This window comes from Macaca nemestrina, chromosome 1 (genome assembly GCF_043159975.1).
Source record: "Macaca nemestrina isolate mMacNem1 chromosome 1, mMacNem.hap1, whole genome shotgun sequence".
Lineage (NCBI taxonomy): Eukaryota > Metazoa > Chordata > Mammalia > Primates > Cercopithecidae > Macaca > Macaca nemestrina.
Window position 1 is genome coordinate 181,405,422 of NC_092125.1, and position 14,481 is coordinate 181,419,902.

Consider the following 14,481-nt stretch of genomic DNA (forward strand, 5'->3'; position numbering starts at 1 on the left):
TGTATTTTTAGTAAAGACGGGGTTTCACCATGTTGGCCACATTGGTCTCAAACTCCTGACCTCAAGTGATCTGCCTGCCTTGGCTTCCCAAAGTTAAAGGATTACAGGTGTGAGCCACTGCGCCTGGCCAGTTTTGTTTTTTTTTTTTTTTTTTTTTTTTGGAGACAAAGTCTTGCTCTGTTGCCCAGGCTGGAGCGCAGTGAGGCAACCTCAGCTCACTGCAACCTCCGCCTCTGGGTTCAAGCAATTCTCCTGCCTCAGCCTCCCAAGTAGCTGGGACTACAGGCATGTGCCACCACGCCCAGCTAATTTTTTGTATTTTTAGTAGAGACGGGTTTCGCCATCTCGGCCAGGATGGTCTTGATCTCTTGACCTCGTGATCTGCCCACCTTGGCCACCCAAAGTGCTGGGATTACAGGTGTGAGCCACCACACCAGGCACAGTTTCTTTTTCTTTTTTTTTTTGAGATGGAGTCTCACTCTTTCTGCCCAGGCTGGAGTACACCGGCACGATCTCGGCTCACTGCAATCTCTGCCTCCTGGGTTCAAGTGATTCTCCTGCCTCAGCCTCCCAAGTAGCTGGGATTACAGATGCCCACCACCATGCCCAGCTAATTTTTTTGTACTTTTAGTAGAGACAGGGTTTCACCATGTTTGGGCAGGCTGGTCTCGAACTCCTGACCTCAGGTGATCCACCCGCCTCTGCCTCCCAAAGTGCTGGGCTTATAGGCGAGAGCCACCGTGCCCGGCCCAGCACAATTTCTTAATAACATGAAATGTCCACTGTTCACATTTTCAATAGTAACATTTTTGACCCAATTTTAATGAATGCATTATTTCTTCTCTTTTTTTTTTTTTTTTTTTTTTTAAAGAGTCAGGGTCGGCCAGGCGCGGTGGCTCACGCCTATAATCCCAGCACTTTGGGAGGCTGAGGTGGGTGGATCACCGAAGTCAAGAGTTTGAGACCAGCCTAGCCAACATGGTGAAACCCCATCTGTACAAAAATATAAAATTAGCCGGGCATGATGGTGAGTGCTTGTAATCCCAGCAACTCAGGAGGCTGGGGTGGAAGAATCACTTGAACCCGGGAGGCAGAGATTGCAGTGAGCCGAGACAGTGCCACTGCACTCCAGCCTGGGTGACAGAGCAAGATTCCATCTCAAAAAAAAAAAAAAAAAGTCAGGGTCTCGTCCTGTCTCCTAGGCTAGAGTGCAGTCGCACAATTACAGCTCACTATAGCCTCAAACTCCAGGGCTCATGCAATCCTCCCATCTCAGCCTCCTGAACAGCTGGGAGTATAGGCACATGCCACCATACCCATTTAATTTTTATTTTGTGGGTTGGGGGCTGTCACTATATTACCCAGGATGGTCTTGAACTCCCGGTCTAAAGCCGTCTTCTCACCTTGGCCTTCCAAAGTGCTGGGATTACAGATGGGAGCCACCATGCCTGGCCTTATTTCATGCTTGAACCAGGCTTCAAATAAGGACCATACACTGTGGTTGGTGAATGTGACACAAGTCTCTTATTATATAGGTTCTCTTCAAACAACTTTTTTTGAAGAAACTGAGCCATTTTTCCTGTACTGTCCCACAATCTGGCAATTCTGATTGCTACCTGCAACACTGTTTAATGTATTTCTTTAACTATGTAGCTCCTATAAACTGACTGTTAAATTTAGAAATGTGACTAGATTCTATCTGACTCTTTTGGCAAGACTGCTTCATAGAGCCTACACTGTTTTTAATGGAATCAATGCTAACGGAATCAGTGCTAAGAAGCACTATATTCTATAATCTCAACACTTTGGGAGACTGAGGTGGGAGGATCATCTGAGTCCATGAGTTCAAAACTAGCCTGAGAAACATAGCGAGATCCCATCTTTATTATTGTTAAAAAATAAAAATTACCCAAGCACAGCTGCAACGTAAAAATAAATAATAAAAATTAAATTTTAAAAATGAACCACTATAATAGTTGAAAAGGAAAGAAAAAGAGGTTGGGTATGCTGGCTCGCAACTGTAATCCCAGAACTTTGGGAGGCCGAGGCAGGCGGATCACCTAAGTTCAGGTGTTCGAGACCAGCCTGGCCAACATGGTGAAACCCCATCTCCACTAAAAAGATAAAAATTTGCTGAGCGTGGTGGCACACGCCTGTAATCCCAGCTACTCCGGAGGCTGAGGCAGAATTGCTTGAACCTGGGAAGGGAAGCGGAGGTTGCAGTGAGCTGAGGTTGTGCCACCTGCAACAAGAGCAAAACTATCTCAAAAAAGGAAAAAAAAAAAAAAAAAAGAGCCAGGCGTGGTGGTTCACGCCTGTAATCCCAGCACTTTGGGAGGCTGACATGGACAGATCACAAGGTCAGGAGTTCAAGACCAGCCTGACCAACATGGTGAAACTCCATCTCTACTAAAAATACAAAAATTAGCCAGGCGTGGTGGTGGCACATGCCTATTATCTCAGCTACTTGGGAGGCTGAGGCAGGAGAATCACTTGAACCCGGGAGGTAGAGGTTGTAGTGAGCCAAGGTCACGCCATTACACTCCAGCCTGGATGACAGAGCAAGACAAGGAAAGGAAAGGGGAAAGGGGAAAGGGGAAAGGGGAAAGGGGAAAAGGGAAAAGGGAAAAGGGAAAAGGGAAAAGGGAAAGGGAAAGGGAAAGGGAAAGGAAAAGGAAAAGGAAAAGGAAAAGAGGGTATAATAGCTCAAACTCAATGAATTAAAATTATTATTTTTTTTTTTTTTTGAGTCGGAGTCTCTCTGTTACCCAGGCTGGAGTGCAGTGACACAATCTCGGCTCACTGCTACCTCCCAAATAACTGGGACTACAGGTACACACTGCAATGCCCACCTTATTTTGGTATTTTTAATAAAGATGGAGTTTTGCCACGTTGCCCAAGCTAGTCTTGAACTCCTGACCTCAAGTGATCCACCTGCCTTGGCCTCCCAAAGTGCTGGGATTACAGGCGTGAGCCACTGCGTTCAGCCTAAAATTCTGTTTTTTGTGTGTGGTTTTTTTTTGAGATGGAGTTTTGCTCTTGTTGCCCAGGCTGGAGACTGGAGTGCAATGGCACCATCTCGGCTCACTGCAACCTCCGCCTCCCAGGTTCAAGCGATTCTCCTGCCTCAGCCCCTCGAGTAGCTGGGATTACAGGCATGTGCCACCATGCCCAGCTAATTTTGTATTTTTAGTAGAGTCAGGGTTTCTCCATGTTGGTCAGGCTAGTCTTCAAACTCCTGACCTCTGGTGATCCGCCCGCCTTGGCCTCCCAAACTGCTGGGATTACAGGCATGAGTCACCACACCTGGCCTTAAAATTACTTTTTAAAAGTATGTTTCCTTCAGACATATCTGTTTCTATGCCCAAGAATAATTTAATTGTAAACAAAGCATAAGCTTGCATTATAACTCTATTCATATGCCATCATAAGCATTTTTCATACTACCTTGTAATAATTTTTAATGGCTGAAGCAAATGTATGTATTGTATTTAATTTACCATTAACCTTTTTTTTTTTTCTTTTTTTTGAGACAGGGTCTCTTTTATCACCCAGGCTGAAGTGTACTGGCACAATCATGGCTCACAGCAGCCTTGACCTCCTGGGTTCAAGTACCTCCCAACTCAGCCTCCCAAGTAGCTGGGACTACATCGTCTATGCCCTACCATATCCAGCTATTTTTTAATTTTTAGCAGAGATGATATGTTGCCCAGGCTGGTCTCAAACTCCTGAGTTCGAGGAATCCTTCCACCTCAGCCTCCCAAGTAGCTAGGACTACAGGCATGTACCACCACATCCAGCTATTTTTTAATTTTTAGTAGAGATGAGGTCTCACTATGTTGCCTGGGCTGTCTCGAACTCCTGAGCTAAGAGATCCTCCCACCTTGGCCTCCCAAAGTGCTGGGATTACAGGAGTGAGCCACCACACCTGGCCCATTATCCAATTTTGGACACAAATTACTTTAAATGTATTTGCTATTCTAGTTTAGTAACACTAAAATACACATCTCTTTGTTTACTGCACTTGTTTTAAGAATTATTTACTCAAAAAAGGAATCATTCGCTCAAAAAATTGGAACATATATCCCCCTTTTATTGGCAGAGATGAGGTTTTGCCATGTTGCCCACACTGCTCTTGAACTCCTAGGCTCAAGCGATCTGCCTGCCTCGGCCTCCCAGAGTTCTGGGATTACAGGTGTGAGCCACCACGCCCAGCTACAGATGGTTTTCTTTTTTTTTTTAGAAATGTAAAATATGTGAGCTTTATTACATGTTAAAGAAAGATAATATGACCCAAATTTACCAAAGTTACAATAAAATATTTTTAAACATACCCAACATTGCAAATAACTGATGCTTTTTTCAATAAAGGTACCTGATATACTATTTAAAGACAGGATAAAACAAAGATACGTTTAATGACTTCCATATCATTTTAAAGTCATCTTATTGAACAACACATCATGAACTCTATAGTTGTATATCTAGGAAATTTACCAATGGCGCTCTCTTCTACCGGTGTGTATATTTTAATTTGTCTCACATGGGTGTCTCTTCCATTTTGATGACTGGCTAGAACAGCAATCTGTATCATGAATGCGCGAGTTGGCTTCCTATGATTACCAGTTAAGGGAATGTGAATCCAGTCACTTGGTTCCACCAATTCAAGTTGCCGAATTTCTTGAAGGTTGTGAAAATTATTTCCTACTTTGGCTGAGATCTTGCTTGGAGTACAGCTTTCATCAGATTTGTAGTCTGCATAAATACATAATGTCTTAACTGTTGTTTTTCTTCTGAATTGGATGTTCACTAAATAAGGCTGGGAACCATCTGATTGCCAATAAGATTCTAGATTGTCATCTCGTAACTGATCTACTCCAAATCCTGGTTTGCAAGATGAGAGTGACCAAAAAGCCTGTGACCCAATGTCCCGTACTGTTCCAGTCCTTTCCAACTGCTTAGGGTCAGCACCAGGAGATGTCTTGTTTGGTGTGGTCAGTTTTTAAATATTCTGGCTGCTTGCCAAAACTCAGGTTCTCAGGATCTCCAGCAGCTCTGTGCCACTCCCACTCGGCTTCCTAGGACAGCCTGGGTTCCCCAGTGACCCACATGTGGCTTTTCAAACGTATAAATATAACAGTGTCAATTTCACCAGCATTGAATACTATCAACATTTTCTATTTTTTGTTACATAAGCATAAAATTTTAATTTCTACCTCTTAGTGTCTAGTAAATTAAAATATTTCTCCATTGTTTACTAACTCACTAAACATCTTTTTGCCCATTTATATATTGAAAATGTGATGGTTTTAACTAATGTAGATGCTGTAAATAATAAAGATACTTTGCCAGTTGACATTCTATAACCAACTTCTGATTTGTTCTGCCAGAGAGAGCACTGATTTAAGACTCAATATACAACAATAATATAAACTCTGTGTTTTTCTTTCTTTTGTCACCTAGACTGGAGTGCAGTGGTATGAGCACAGCTCACTGCAGTCTCGACCACCCTGGGCTCAGGTGATCCTCCTGAGTAGCTGGGACCACAGGTACATGCCACCATGCCCAGGCTGGTCTAGAATTCCTGGGCTCAAGTCATCTGCCTGCCTTGGCCTCCCAAAGTGCTGGGATTACAGGCATGAGCCACCACACCTAGACTGTTTTTCAAATAATTCTCTTCTTTAAAAAAATTATATCCGGTGGTTTGTGCTTGCCATCAGTGGCTGTGTCAGTCTCTGGTAAAGGTGTGTCACTGTTGGCCGCAACCTCTGGGCTGGAATGAGCCATGCTCCTGGTGCAGCAGGGAGCCCAGCCATGGCCAGTACAGTGGCAGCAGTCGGACCGACCATTGCTGCTGCAGGATTTGCCGGCTGTTATGTTTTACAACCCATAAGGCATGTAGAACCTCAAGTAAAACAAATTTTTCGGCCAGGCATGGTGGCTCATGCCTGTAATCCCAGCACTTTGGGAGGCTGAGGTGGGCGGATCATGAGGTCAGGAGATCGAGACCATCCTGGCCTCCTAGAGGTGAAACCCCATCTGTACTAAAAACACAAAAAATTAGCCAGGTGTGGTGGCACACGCCTGTAGTCCTAGCTACTTGGGAGGCTGGTGAGCCAAGACTGTGCTACTGCACTCCAGCCTGGGCGACAGAGTGAGACTCTGTCTCAAACAAAACAAAACAAAAAAAACCCAAAACAAACAAACAACAACAAAAAAAACCCAAATTTTTCAAAGTCTACCAAAATCTGCCTTCGGTGGAGGCTATTACAGAGGTGTGTTTGAACCCGAAATGACAAAATGGAAAGTAGCATTAACAGTAGCTGTAAGCACTACTGCCAATAAAGAGAAAATAAGAGGTGCTCATTGACAAATTACGCTCTTAAATCATCCAGGTAGATCTTCTTCTATCATAACCAAAAATCAATGGAGCAAAAGATTTGCTAGAATGTCAAGCTAAAAAATGAAGTGAATGTATGAATTTTAAGTTCATATTACTTTACGTATATGAGTACCAATTTTTTTGTAATAAAATGCCTCAGCGCTACAACAAAAATGTGACCTAGATTAAATGGATAAATTTCCAGAAACACAACATCTACCAAGACTGAATCAGTAATAAACAGAAAATCTGAATAAACCTATAACTAGTGGGGAGATCGAATCAGTAATCAAAAACTTCTCAACAAAGAAAAGTCCTAGATCAGATGATTTTGCTGGTAAATTCTACCAAACATTTAAAGAACACCAATCCTTCTCAAACTCTTCCAAAAAATTGAAGAGGAGGAAACACTTCCTAACTCATTCTATAAAGCCAGCACTATCTCAATACCAAAACAAGGCAAACATATTATAAGAAAACTACAGACCAATATTCTGGATGAATGTATATTGATACAAAAATCCTCAAGTAATTAATAGCAAATTAAATTGAACATATTAATAGAATTATACACCATGACCAAGTGATACTTATTACTGGAATGCAAGGATAATTCAACATACGAAAATCAATTAATGTAATCACATTACCTGAACAAAATGAAACAAAAAACCCCAAATGATCATCTCAATTCATATAGAAAAAGCATTTAACAAAATTCAACACTTTCATGATTTAAAAAACTTTAAAACAACCCTAGTAACAGAAGTAAATTATCTCAGCATAATAAAGGCCATATATTAAAAATCCAGAGCCAACATCATATGCACTGGCAAAAGACTGAAAGCTAGTCTGGCCAACATGGTGAAACCCTGTCTCTACTAAAAATACAAAAATTAGCCAGGCATAGTGGCATGTGCCTGTAATCCCAGCTACTCAGGAGGCTGAGGTAGAAGAATCACTGGAACCTGGGAGGCAGAGGTTGCAGTGAGCCGAGATCACGCCACTGCACTCTAGCCTGGGTGACAGAGTGAGACTCCATCTAAAAAAAAAAACCAAAAAACAAACAAACAAACAAACAAACAAACAAACAAAAAACGACTGAAAGCTGGCCAAGCATGGTGACTCACACCTGTAATCCTAGCACTTTGGGAGGCCAAAATAGGCAGATCGCTTGAGCCTAGGCGTTCAGAACCAGCCTGGGCAACACAGTAGACCTCGTGTCTACTAAAAATTTTTAAAAATTACCCAGGTGTGGTGGTTCACACCTGTTAGTCCCAGCAACTCAAGAGGCTGAGGTTGGAAGATACCTTGAGCCCAGGAGGCTGAGGATGCGGTGAGGTGAGATGGTGGCAGTGCACTCAAGTCTGGGTGACAGAGTGAGACCCTGTCTCAAAAAAAAAGACTGAAAGAACTTTTGCTTTAAGATAGAAAAAAGATAAGGTTATGTACTTTTGCCATGTCTATTTAATATAGTATTGGAAATTTAGCCAGAGCAATTAAAAATAAATAAAAGGCATCCAAATTGGAAAGGAAAAGGTAAAATTATCTCTGTATACTGACAACATATGCTACATTCAGTAAACCTCAAAGATTCCCCACAAACTAACACACAAAAACTGTTAGAGCTAATAAATGCGGCAAAGTTTCAGGATACAAAATCAACAAAAAAGTCAGCTGCATTTCTACATACTAATAATGAATTATCCAAAAACGAAATTAAGGAAACAATTCCATTTACAATAGCAACAAAAAGAATAAAATACCCAGAAATTAACTTAACCAAGGAGGTAAAATACTTGTACAGTGAAAACTACAAAAGACAAAAGATTGCCAAAAGAAATTAAAGAACATATAAATAAATGGAAAAACATCCCATGTTCATGGACTAGAAGACTTAAGATGTCAACAAATGCCCAAAGTGATCTACAGATTCAATGCAATCTGTATCAAAACCCCAACTATGTTTTCTGCAGAAACAGAAAAATCCTTCTCAAATTCAAATTGAATCTCAAGGGATCCAAAATAGCCAAAATAATCTTGACAAACAACAACCCCAGAGGACTCTCATTCCGTGGTTTCAAAACTTACTACGAAGCTATGGTAATCAAAACCGTGTGGTACTGACATTAAAGACAGACATAAAGACCAATGGAATAGAAAAAAGCCCAGAAATAAACTCTCACTTATATGGTCCAATAAGTTTTGACAAGAGTGCCAAAACCATTCCGTAAGAACAGAACAGTCTTTCCAACAAATGGTACTGAGAAAACCAGATACCCACATTCAAAAAAATAAATCTAAGCTAATACTATACATGAAAAATTAATTCAAAATGGATCAAAGACCTAAACACAAGCACTAAAACTGAAAAACACTTAGAAGAAAACATAAGGGAAAGACTTCATGACATAAAATTTGGAGATGATTTCTTTGATACGACACCAAAAGCACAGGCAACAAAAGAAAATGTAAGTTGGAGTTCATCAAAATTAAAAACTTTGGTGCATCAAAGGACAACAGAGTGAAAAACCCAAGAATGAGAGAAAATATCTGCAAATCATTTATGTGATAGGAGACTGATATCCAGAATTATATATAAAGAGCTCTAAAACTCAACAACAGAAAAGACAATCCAATTTAAAAATGGGCAAAAGACCTGAATAGACATTTCTCCAAAGATATATAGAGACCAGTAAGTACATGAAAAGATGCTCAACATCACTAATCATTAGAGAAATACAAACCAAAACCACAATGAGATACCACTTCATACCTATTAATATGGCTATTATCAAAACAATAGAAAACAAGTGTTGACAAGTATATTAGTCCATTTTCACATTGTTATGAAGAACTACTGGAGACTAGATAATTTATGAAGAAAAGGGATTTCACTGACTCACAGTTCCACAGACTTAACAGGGAGCTTGACTGGAAGGCCTCAGGAAACTTACAATCACATCAAAAGGCAAAGGGGAAGCAAGCACATCTTACCATCGTGGAGCAGGAGAGAGAGAGCATGCAAAGGGGAAAGTGCCACACTTTCAAACAACCAGATCTCATGAGAACTCACTATTATGAGAACAGCAAGGGAGAAATCTGCCCCCACTATTCAATCACCTCCTACCAGGCCCCTCCCCCAACACATGGGGATTACAATTCGGATGAGATTTGGGTGGGGACACAGAGCCAAACCGTATCAACGTATCATATACCATATATATATGTGGGAAACTGGAACTCTTGTGAATTGTTGGTGGAAATGGAAAATTGTGCAACTGCAGTGGAAAAAGAATATGTTGCTTAATCAAAAAATTAAACACAGGACTACCATATAATCCAGCAATTCTACTTCTGGGTATACACACAAAGAACTGAAAGCAGGGACTCAAATAGATACTTGTACACCCATGTTCATAGTAGCATTATTGGTAATAGGCAAGAGGTGGAAACAACTGAAGTGTCCATTGATGGTTAAATGAATTAACAAAATGTGGTACATACAATGAAATATTCAGAGTTAAAAAGGAACGAAACTCTGATACACGCTATGTGATGATTGGTATTAGGCGTCAACTTGACTGGACTGAGGAATGCCTAGATGGCTAGTATTGCTTCTGGGTGTGTCCGTGAGGGTATTGCCAGAGGAGACTGACATTTAAGTCAGTGGACTGGGAGAGGAAGACCCACGCTTAAATGGGGGTGGGCACCATCCAATCAGCTGCCAGCGCACTAAAACAAAGCAGGCAGAAGCAGCAAAGATAAGCCTGCTTGCTGAGTCTTCTGACTTGCTTTCTCTTTTTCCTTATCAGATGCTTATATCCCCTCCTCCTGCCCATGTACATCAGACTCCAGGTTCTTTGGGCTCTGGATTCTGAGACTTGCACTTGCAGCCTCCTGGGGGCTCTCAGGCCTTGGGCCTCAGATTGAGGGCTGCACTGTTGGTTTCCCTGCTCTTGAGGCTTTCAAACTTGGGCTGAGCCATACCACTAGCTTCTCTTTCCCCAGCTTGCCAATAGATTATTGAGGGAATTCACCTTCTAACCATGTGAGCTGATTCTCCCTAATAAACTCTTGTATATATACATATATCCTACCTATTAAAGTCATATATATATCATATACCATATATATATCATATATGATATATATATATCTCCATATCCTATTGGTTCTGTCCTTCTGACTAATACATGCTACAACATGGATGAAATGTGAAGATAGACACAAAGGTACAAACATTGTGTAACCCCTCTTATATGAGGTGCCTAGAATAGTGAAATTAATACAGAGAGTAGAATAGCAGTCACCAGGCATCAGGGGCAAGGAAAGATGGAAAATTATTAAGTTTGAGATGATAAAAATGGCCGGGCACGGTGGCTCATGCTTGTAATCCCAGTGCTTTGGGAGGCCGAGGCAAGCAGATCACCTGAGGTCAGGAGTTTGAGACCAGCCTGACTAACATGGCGAAACCCCGTCTCTACTAAAAACACAAAAATTAGCCAGATGTGGTGGTGGGTACTTGTAATTCCAACTACTCGGGAGGCTGAGGCAGGAGAATCACTTGAACCCAGGAGGCAGAGGTTGCAGTGAGCCAAGATCACGCCATTGCACTCCAGCCTGGGCAATGAAGCGAGACTCTGTCTCAAAAAACACAAAAAGTTCTGGAGATAATTGTTACAGTCGTACAACAATGTGAATGCATTTAATGCCACTGAACCATACACCCTCAAACCCATATACACTAGTAAATTTTACGTTATGCATATTTTACCACAATAAAAAATTATGACTAGTATTTAGAATGTATCAGCAGACTAGATATTGAGAAGGAGATGGCTTTCAGGAGAAGAGATGCAAAAAACAAAAAATAGCATGAACTCAGTGCAAACATTTTCTAGCTACATGTACTTTATTCCACTTTGCACCTAAGTTAACTGTTAATAACATTTGGTACTGAGTGAGGGCCTACTATCTTTCTGTTTCCCAAGGAGCCCAACCAGTGGCCATGTTTTAAAACCAAAGGAAGCGAGGAGCAGTGGCTCACACATATAATCCTAACACTTGGGGAGGCTGAAGCGAAGGCGATCCGTTGACCCCAGGACTTCGAGACCAGCCTAGGCAACATTAAATTCTTTTAAAAAATCAGTGGCTGGGTGCAGTGGCTCACGCCTGTAATCCCAACACTTTGGGAGGCCAATGTGGGTGGATAACCTGAGGTCAGGAGCTCGAGACCAGCCTGGCCAACATGATGAAACCCTGTCTCTACTAAAAATACAAAAAATTAGTCGGGTGTGGTGGCAGGCGCCTATAATCCCTACTACTTAGGAGGCTGAGGCAGGAGAATTGCTTGAACTCAGTAGGCAAAGGTTGCAGTGAGCCAAGATCTTGCTACTGCACTCCAGGCTGGGCAACAAGAGTAAAACTCCATCTCACGAAAAAAAAAAAAAAAAGAAAAGAAAAGAAATTAGTTACGCGTGGTGGCACATGCTTGTTGCCCCAGCTACCTAGGAGGCTGAGGTAGGAGGATTGCTTGACCCTGGAAGGTCAAGGTTGCAGTGAGCCATGATTATGCCACTGCACTCCAGCCTGGGCAACAGAGCAAGAGTTTGTCTCAAAAAAATAAATAAATAAAACAGGATTAAAAAATCCTTAAGAAAACTGATCTCTGAAGTTATTGTCTTAATGTGCTACTAATACAGATTTTCTGTATTCACACCTAAATTCTCAAATGTTAAACAAAAATGACTTCAACTCAAGTTACCCAAAAATAAACTGCAACTAATTTAGCACATAACTATTCAAAATAAGAAATTTATATCTAATAAAATAAATATTAGACATTTTTCATCTTTCTCTTTGAAATAGTATTTAAGGAATTTGTTTTAAAAATGATGCCATAAAGGCCAGGCATGGTGGCTCACACCTGTAATCCCAGCACTTTGGGAGGCCGAGGCTGATGTATTGCTTGAGCCCAGGAGTTTTGAGACCAGCCCAGGCAACACAGCAAAATCCCATCTCTACAAAAAAATACAAAAATTAGCTGGGTGTGGTGGTGTGTGCCTGTAGTCCCAGCTACTCAGGAGGCTGAGGTGGGATAATTGCCTGAGCCCAGGAAGTAGAGGCTGCAGTGAGTTGAGATTGCATCACTGCACTCCAGCCTGTGTGACAGAGTGAGACCCTGTCTCCAAAAATTAAAAATAAAAATTATGGTGTAAATGCAGACATTCCTCTCAGAAATGCAAAGAAAATAACATAAAAATCACCATAAAGAAACCTATTTAATTGTTTTATTTTTATTCTCTCAACTTTATTTATGGGAAAGAGCATGAGTTATACAGCTGGCAAGACTGCTTCAGAGTTCTACCATAGCAGTTTCTTCAATGTTAATTAGGGATACCATCATCTCTCTCATAGGTTTACCAGGAAGATTAAGTTAGATAAAGCAGAGTAGGTACGAAACAAATGCCAGCTCCCTTTTGTTTCTAGAAGTCAAAGTCCCTGAGTTTGAATCCTAACTCTACTTACCGGCTGTGTGATTTTGAACAAGTTACTAAATCTTTCTAGGCCTATTTTGTCACTTGTAAATGTGGATTGCAACAGCAGCTACTTCCTAGGGTTGTTATGTGTATTAAATAAAGCCTGTAAGTCTGGATTTAGAAAAGCACCTGGCAAATGATAAACAATAAATATTACTACGTCATTCTCCTCACAACCACCACCACCACCACAATCTTTCTGCTTCCCACTGAAGAGCATCTGCAGCTTTCTAACTGTTCATTTCTCATTTCATATCTTTTTTTTTTTTTTTTTTTTTTGAGGCAGAGTCTTGCTCTGTTGCCCAGGCTGGAGTGCAGTGGCCGGATCTCAGCTCACTGCAAGCTCCGCCTCCCGGGTTCATGCCATTCTCCTGCCTCAGCCTCCTGAGTAGCTGGGACTACAGGCGCCCGCCACCTCACCCGGCTAGTTTTTTGTATTTCTTAGTAGAGACGGGGTTTCACAGTGTTAGCCAGGATGGTCTCGATCTCCTGACCTCGTGATCCGCCCGACTTGGCCTCCCAAAGTGCTGGGATTACAGGCTTGAGCCACCGCGCCCGGCCCTCATTTCATATCTTTAAGTCATCTACAGAAACATGAATGGTATGTTTTACCAGGAGGCCCATTCTTTTCCTTTTTTTTTTTTTCTGCTTCTCTTTAGTAAAAAACAGAATACTACACAATAAGTAAATGCTCACTGAATTAAAGAACAAATAATATGTCATAAATTTTTTTTTGTTTTGAGACAGAGTCTCGCTCTGTCACCCAGGCTGGAGTGCAGTGGTGTGATCTCAATCTTGGCTCACTGCAACCTCCGCCTCCCGGGTTCAAACAATTCTTGTGCCTCAGCCTCCCAAGTAGCTGGGATTACAGGCGCCTGCTAATTTTTGTATTTTTAGTAGAGATGGGATTTCACCATATTGGCCAGGCTGGTCTCGAACTCATGATCTCAAGCTATCCACCTGCCTCAGCCTCCCAAAGTGCTGAGATTACAGGCGTGAGCCACTGCATCTGGCTAAATTTAAAAAAAAATTTTTTTTTAAAAGAACAAATGAATGGAAATAGGTGGACAGGTAGCAGCACAGACTGGTCCTACAGAACTTTTCTTGCTTCTCCAACCTAAAATGCTTGTATTGCAGTTCTTTGAAGAACTGACTCCTCAACCTTGATGTGCCATCTATGTCACTTCTCAGATGCCTTCTCATACCTTCTTCTGCCACCCCCATTTTTTATATTATCCCTCCTTATCTCCTTCATAGCCCTTGCCACAAATCATGCTTTTTTGTTTTGTTTTGTTTTTGTCACTGGCCTACTCTTTACATACCATGAGGGTAAGGAGCACAACATCATTGATGTAAACTTGCCACAGACAAATAACAGGCACTCGGTGTTTGCTGAATTAATCAATGATCTGGGACTCATTTACTCACTCATTAACAAACATTTATTGAGTACTTCACAGGTGCCAGGTATTTGTGCTGGATGCTGAATACAAAAACAAATCAGAGGCAATCTCAAGATCTTTACAACCTCATGGGGAACAAAGACAAAGACAATAC

General features: G+C 41.5%; 1 protein-coding gene and 1 pseudogene across 2 annotated transcripts in view; both read right to left on the reverse strand.

The window, feature by feature from the left end:
• LOC105495054 (zinc finger FYVE-type containing 9) overlaps positions 1-14,481 on the reverse strand; it is a 203,106-nt gene that overhangs the window by 97,429 nt on the left and 91,196 nt on the right. The gene's annotated exons all lie outside the window — the stretch shown is intronic.
• Positions 887-5,849, reverse strand: LOC105495198 (anaphase-promoting complex subunit 10 pseudogene; annotated as a pseudogene).